Below are 7001 nucleotides of genomic sequence, written 5' to 3' on the forward strand. Positions count from 1 at the left end.
GGGGGAACACATGTAAACCCATGGCTGATTCATGTCAATGTATGGCAAAAACTATTGCAATGTTGTGAAGTGATTGGCCCCCAACTAAAATAAATAAATTTATAAAAAAATAAAATAAAAAAAAATAAAAAAACTGTGGATCAGTTCTATAATAAATATGTAAAGTTCTGAAAAAAAAAAAAAAGAAAGCAAATCTGACAAGAACACATGCAGCTCATACAGAATAGCCGAATATCACAGTTAATAGAGAAATACACATCTATTTAAAAAATGAAGATATGCAACATCACCAAAAGGCACAGCAAATAGGAAAACAAAATAAAAATATAAATATATATACAAAAAATTGGTTGAAATAATCTTTAAAGACCAAATTAATGTGTAGGAACAAAGAAGCCTACAACTGAGAAAAATAGTGCACCGACAACACAAGAATTGAAAGCATCAGAAGAATAATACATATTCCCTAGTGCCTCATCTGATCACTGTCCTCCCCAACGTAAGTCACAGGACAATTACAACTTTTTTGGAAGCTCTCCAAAGGTGGAGAGAATTAGACTATTGATCTCTCTAGGGACAGTTCAGACTCAAAACTGCTATAACTCCTGTGCATTCTTACAGCTACCTGAGCCTGGGCATTTTCTTTTGTTTGAGCTCTTATTGTCTTCTGATGTATTCCATAGACACAGGGTCTGTGTCATTAATCATGTGTATTTAAGCTGCAGTATGCTCAACTGGTTGAGCATTTTAACCTTAATTATTTCAAAATAGAAATTGGCACTAAGAAGATGAATATGTAACTTTATTCTTCAAATAAGAGAATTGTGGGAATTTGTTGACATCTCCCAACATTAATTTTACACTTCAGTATCCTCCGTAATCTGACACCTATTTGGTAGATCAGTTGTATTAGGCCAGTTTTCAAATAATGAAGATGTTTGATGAGTGGATCTTTAAAGAGAAGCAGCAGATGTATCAGGGATCTTTGGCACTGGGAAAAATAAATTGCCTGACTGTTGTAGTTTAGGAAAAGGATGGTCATGGGCTGACATATTACCATACAAACCTGGAAAGGTAGAAGGCTCCACTCTCAGTCCAAACTAACTGTTCTGTAATGGAGATAGGTTGTGGTACGGAGAAATAGAAGTAGACATAGCTGGAAAATTTTCACTGGAGCTATTTGATTTAGTGCAGCTACTATGTGAAATCCCATGACAAATGCTCAACCTAGATTGTGTGATTGGTAGGCAGATCGGAGGGTATTCCAAAAGGGAAGGGTTATATGTGCATCTATGGTTGATTTTTTATTTTTTTACTTTTTTGATTTTGGATTCTGACAGAATACAACTAAATTCTGGAAAGCAATTACTCTTCAATTAAAACAGCAACAATTAAAGCAGCCGTAGATTGATGTCCCACAATAAATGCTCCTGCGGTCTAATTGATATTTATGATGGAGAAGAGAAATCATTTCCAGTTGGGGCACTTGTATCAGCAGGTATCCGGAGGGTAGAAGGCTTTCGTATGAATGGCACACTTAAACTTGTGCAGGCTGAAAATACACTCTGTCCTCTAGTTTCAGGATGAAAGTCAGAGTTTTGATCATCCACATTACCCTTTGCTTTAACATGCTTCTTGTAATCTCGGACTAATGAAGATGCTGTAGAGACATTTTTATTCCCAATTCTTCTTTTTGTTCCTCAACAAATGCTAAAGGATCTTCTCTAGGCAGGAGACACAGACAGGTTGTATAAATTCAAACCCAAAACAGCAAAGCAAATGGCAAAAGGATCATTCTTATCAATAGTTACCTTAAATGGAAATGGGTTGACTGTCCTAAGCAAAAGACAAAGACTAGCTTAATGGATACACAAACAAGACTGCTGTTTAAGTTGTGTACAACAGACCCACCACAAAACAATGGACACTTACAGACTGAAATTGAAGGGCTGGAAAAAGATATTCTAAGCAAATCAGAGACCAAAAGAAAGCAGGAGTAGCAATACACATATCAGACAAAAATAGACTTTAAAATAAAGCCTGTAAAAGAGACAAAGAAGCACACTACATAATGATCAAAACTTCTATCTGAGAAGAAGATAGAACGATTAAAAATACATATGCATGCACCATAGGAGGACCACAATATATAAGGCAAAGGCTAACAAGCATTAAAGGGGAAATGAACAATAACACAATAATAGTGAAAGACTGTACTACCCCACTTACACCTATGGATAGATCAAGTAAACAGAAGATTGACAAGGAAATACAAACTTTAAATGATACAATGGACCAGTTAGAAATAATTGATATCTATATGACATTTCACCACAAAACAATGGATTTCACCTTTTTCTCAAGTACATATGGAAACTTCTCCAAGATAGATCACATACTCGGCCATAGGTCCAGCCTTGGTAGATTCAAAAAAACCTTGAAATCATTCCAAGCATATTTTCTGACCACAGTCAAGTAAGACTAGATGTCAACTGCAGGAGAAACACTATTCAAAAGTCAAATATATGAAGGCTGAATACCACGCTGGTAAACAACTAACAAATCACCATGGAACAAAAAAAAAAAATATATCAAAATATTCATAGAAACAAAAGAAAATGAAAACACAACACCCCAAAACCTATGCGACCCTATAAAATCAGTGCAAAGACAACGGTTCATAGCAAAAGAGCCTTACCTCAAGAAACAAGAACAAAGTCAAACAAACAACCTAACTCTAGGCCTAAGGGAACTAGAGAAGGAAGAAATGAAGAATCCAGGGTTAGTAGAAGGAAAGAAGTCATATAATAGGGCAGAAACAGATGTAAAATGAACAAAAGAGACTAGAGCAAAAATCAACAAAGCTAAAACTGGGTTCTTTGAGAAGATATATAAAATTGACAAACCATTAGTCGGACTCATCAAGAAACAAAGGGAGAAGAATCAAATCAACAAAATAAGATATGAAAATGGAGAGATCAAAATAGACAGCACAGAAATTACGAAGGATCATGAGACTATTATCAACTAGTAGATGCCAATAAAATCAGCAACTTGGAAGAAGTGGACAAATTCTTAGAAAAGTACAACTTCTAAGTACAACTTAGTCTGTCACTGAGCCCTTTCCGATTAAGTCAGCATCCTTCTGGTCTGCCTGCCCCAGTGGTGAAATTTGCTTTCGAAGTTGAGGTATCACTCAAGGCATCTCTGTGGATCCTGCAGGGGTTTTGTTGTCCCTGGTTTGATATTCAAGCTGAGCCTGAAGCACAGGAGAGTATGACCCAGTGCTTCCCATTTTCCAATTTGTTTTCTCTGTGGCAGCACTGGCATTAAACTGGGGATACCTTAGGTGCAATTCCCAAGTGTTGTTTCATTCCTAGTACCTCATATCTCTACCCTTAAACTCATCACAAAAAAATCCAGAAACAACAAAATAATAGAAAAAGAAAAGTGTCAGCCAAATCCAACCATGGAGAGGCCCTGGTGTACCATGCTGAACTGCTCCCCACCCAGGCTTTTTCTCTCTGAAAAGGCTTTCACTTTTGAAGTTTTTGGTCTACACATTGCCTTGGGATGTCCAGTGATTTTGCAGACCTAAACCAGGCCTCTGGTGGGGGGAAAGAAAATGGTGTTCCATGAGAGCTGGGATTTTCATTTTCATACTCTAGCTGCTATCGGTGACAAATTCCCCACAATTCCCCTACTGGCTCCCAGCTACCACTCCTGTCATTAACGTCCCATGACACTCCGACGTTGTCCCAGGGCATGCTTCATGCTGAAGGAGGGTAATGTATGCAAAGTACACTGTACGTATTCAATTGGCTCTGCCTGATTATTATTATTTTTATTATTATTATTACTTTTTTTTTTTCTCCATGGCTGTGAACAGTCTTTCTCTAGTTGGGGCAAGCAGAGGCTACTTCTTACTGCAGAGTGCAGTCTTCTCATTGAGGTAGCTTCTCCTGTTGCACAGCAAAGATTCTAGAATATGGTGTCAGTTATTGTGGCCTGGGGGCTTAGCTACTCTATAGCATGTGAAATCTCCTGGGGCCAGGGATTGAACCTGTGTCCCCCTGCATTTCCAAATGGATTCCAAACCACTGGACCAGCAGAGAAGTCTGACTCCACCTAATTGAAAAGATGAAAGTAACATGAGGAATGCCTATAGAAAGATATAGAGATGCTCACAGAATAGGAAGAAAAGGTTAGCAGCCAGGCCTTTTGAGGCATGTGAAGCAGGCAAATTTGGGGATCAAAGTATCAAGAGCCCGCTGATATTTTCTTCTGCACCCTACTCTTGGGATGAACCAAGGCCAACCACTTTTTGGAGTTGCCTTCGAGCTTCAAAGTCCAAAGTGGGAGATAGAGAGGGTTTCTTTGGCTTGGCCACTCACTGCATGCAGGGGACAGAATGACTGCCTCTCAAAAAACCAAACATGCTCCGTGATACCAGAAGAAAAGAGAATGGAGGCTGACTGGGTACGAGCACAGGAAGCTACCGTTGTTTGGGAAGTTAATGGAAGCTCTGATCCTGCTTCTCCCCGAAGCCAGATACTCACAGCACCCTCACGCACTCGGGGACATAGTGAAACACAGCCGTAAGCCAACCCATGGGTCTCCTGGGAAAAAAGCTCCGAGCTCCCCACAGTAACACTGTCTCCTCTCCATCCCCATGTCCTCTTCCATCTCCCTAGCCCCTACAACTTCTCCACTGATGGCTTCCACAGTTCCGCCCGGGAGCCAGGCTATGCCTGGATTCCAGTGTGCACGATGGTGCGGACTGGATGAGAAAGCTGTCCTTCTGCGACCATTGGGTGAAGGAGATGCACAACGCCTACAGGAACAATGTCGGCAGTGAGTGAGCCAGGGAGAGGGCCATCCATGGTGGTTGAAGGGTCTGTCTGCCTGGGCTCCAGGAGCACCCCAAGACCAAGGGAAATTCATCAAGAATGGATGCTGTCACTCATATCCCACCTGCTCGGTGCCAGCTTCCAAGAGGCTTACAAATCCTAGCCCACTCAGTGTCGCCCTCATGACACCCTCTGGGAGAGGATCTCATCATCCCCACTTTGGGTCTGGGGAAGCTGAAGGAGAGATGACTTGTCTTGCCTATCCATGATTTTGCCTCGGGCCCTACCGTGGTGCTCCACATGTGGTCCTTGGACCAGCAGCATCAGGGTCACCTGGAGGTTCCTTGGAAATGCAGACTCTCTGGTCCCCACCTCAAACCTGTCAGATCTGCAGCTCTGGGGTGGGCCTGGCCCTCTACATCTTAAGTGGACTTCCAGGTGATTCTGATGCTTGTTGAAAGTTGAGGACCACGGGGTTTGCCCTGACTACTCTGGCCGTGGTCCCTGAAGCAACCACACGAGTTCTTCTCCTGGGAGCTTGTTAGAAATGTAGACTCCAGGCCCCTCCCAAGGCAACTGAGTCAGATCTGTGTCTTTAACAAGACTCCCCGGTGATTTGTGAAAACACTGGTGTGTAAGCTTGGCTCATTTTGGGATCCCCTGAGGAATTTACCGTTCTGCTGTTTTTGGCCTATCCGCTGCTTGGCATTGGGACTTACTGAGTTCCCTGGAGGATTCTACTGTGTGGACAAGTTATGAAAGCCACCAGCTACCATGTCAGGAGAGCATTGGTTTATCACACTGAACAAGAAACCTGCAGGGTGCCGGAGGCAGGGTTGATTCACCAATGACCCTTGATCACTATTTCTGGAATTCTCTAGGTCTTTGACCTTTACAGGTGAGGCTGCTTCTCCCCCAGGAGGCACATGGGGATGTTTTTGATTATCATGATGTCTCTAAGCAGCTACTGGCTGGTAAAGGGAATACGATTTGTGTATGTGGATAATAAACTGTTCCATCTGCTCCTTGACCCCATTTTCAGAAAGAGTAGAGTCCCAGGAAGATCTTCGGGCCTCTGGCTGGACAGAACCCATTTCTAGTCCCAACGCTGCCACTTTCTTATTCCCCAAGCCTTAGTTTCTAAGTCAGTGAAATGGGGATAAAAATAATTCTGCATCCCTGGTGACTGAAAGGTTTGTTGTTCATGCATACAAAAGGCAGGATTCTGTGCCTGGAGTACAGCAGGTACTCAGTAGCATTTATCACTAGTTCCTTTCAGTTATGCTTCAGAGTCTTTTAGATTCTTCTCTGTTGTCTGCTTTCTGCAGAGAAACCATCAGTTCTTCAGGACAGATTTTCTGTGGTTGCAGCCCTGGCAACCGGGCATGGTTATTGAGCATATCCTCTATGAAAGGCTCTGTTATGAAGACTTTTTGTCCAAGAGTAATAGCTTCTTTTGCTCTTTGCAACATCTCTGTAATGTAAGAATTTCATATAGATAAGTACTCTATTGATTTATTTTGGGCTGTGCTGGGTCTTCATTGCTGCACGAGCTTTTTCTCTAGTTGCAGAGAGCAAGGGGCAACTCTAGAGTTGTGATGCAAGGGCTTCTCGTTGCAAAGGGGTTCTGGTGGCCACGGCTCCATTCTTGGAAAAGAAGGAGCTGCTAAAGTCCTGGATCTGGACCTGTGTGCACCACCCCACAGAGCCTGCCAGCCCCCACCCCACCCAGAGGCCTGGCAAGTGGATTGTTAATGTCACAGAGCTTAATTTGGGGGACATGGTTTGCCACTTCCTGCCTCAGAAACAGATTCTAAGGAAATGCAAAAATGGTTAGGGTCTCAGCAGATGAAACCCATGAGAAGATGGAGGGTCCTGAGAGAAGGGTTCATGAGAGGAAAAGCTGAGAAAGCTTTACATATATCGTTCCAGCCTCCTGGAAGGCTCCTCCCCTTGCCCAGCTCTATGGACTCATCCTTTTCCAGCCTCGGCCTCACTCCAGAGCAAGCATTCCCTCCCAGCTCGCACTCGAACCTTTCAGCTCAGTCAGGCCTGCCTGCACTTCCCTCCCCCAGCTCCCAATATTCCTCCTCCCCTCTTGTCAAGAAAGAGTTACCTTTGTGACATATGGCTTCATCACCGACCCTCCAC

The sequence above is a fragment of the Giraffa tippelskirchi genome, chromosome Y (genome assembly GCF_054371585.1).
Source record: "Giraffa tippelskirchi isolate mGirTip1 chromosome Y, T2T-mGirTip1v1.2.pri, whole genome shotgun sequence".
Taxonomy (NCBI): Eukaryota; Metazoa; Chordata; class Mammalia; order Artiodactyla; family Giraffidae; genus Giraffa; species Giraffa tippelskirchi.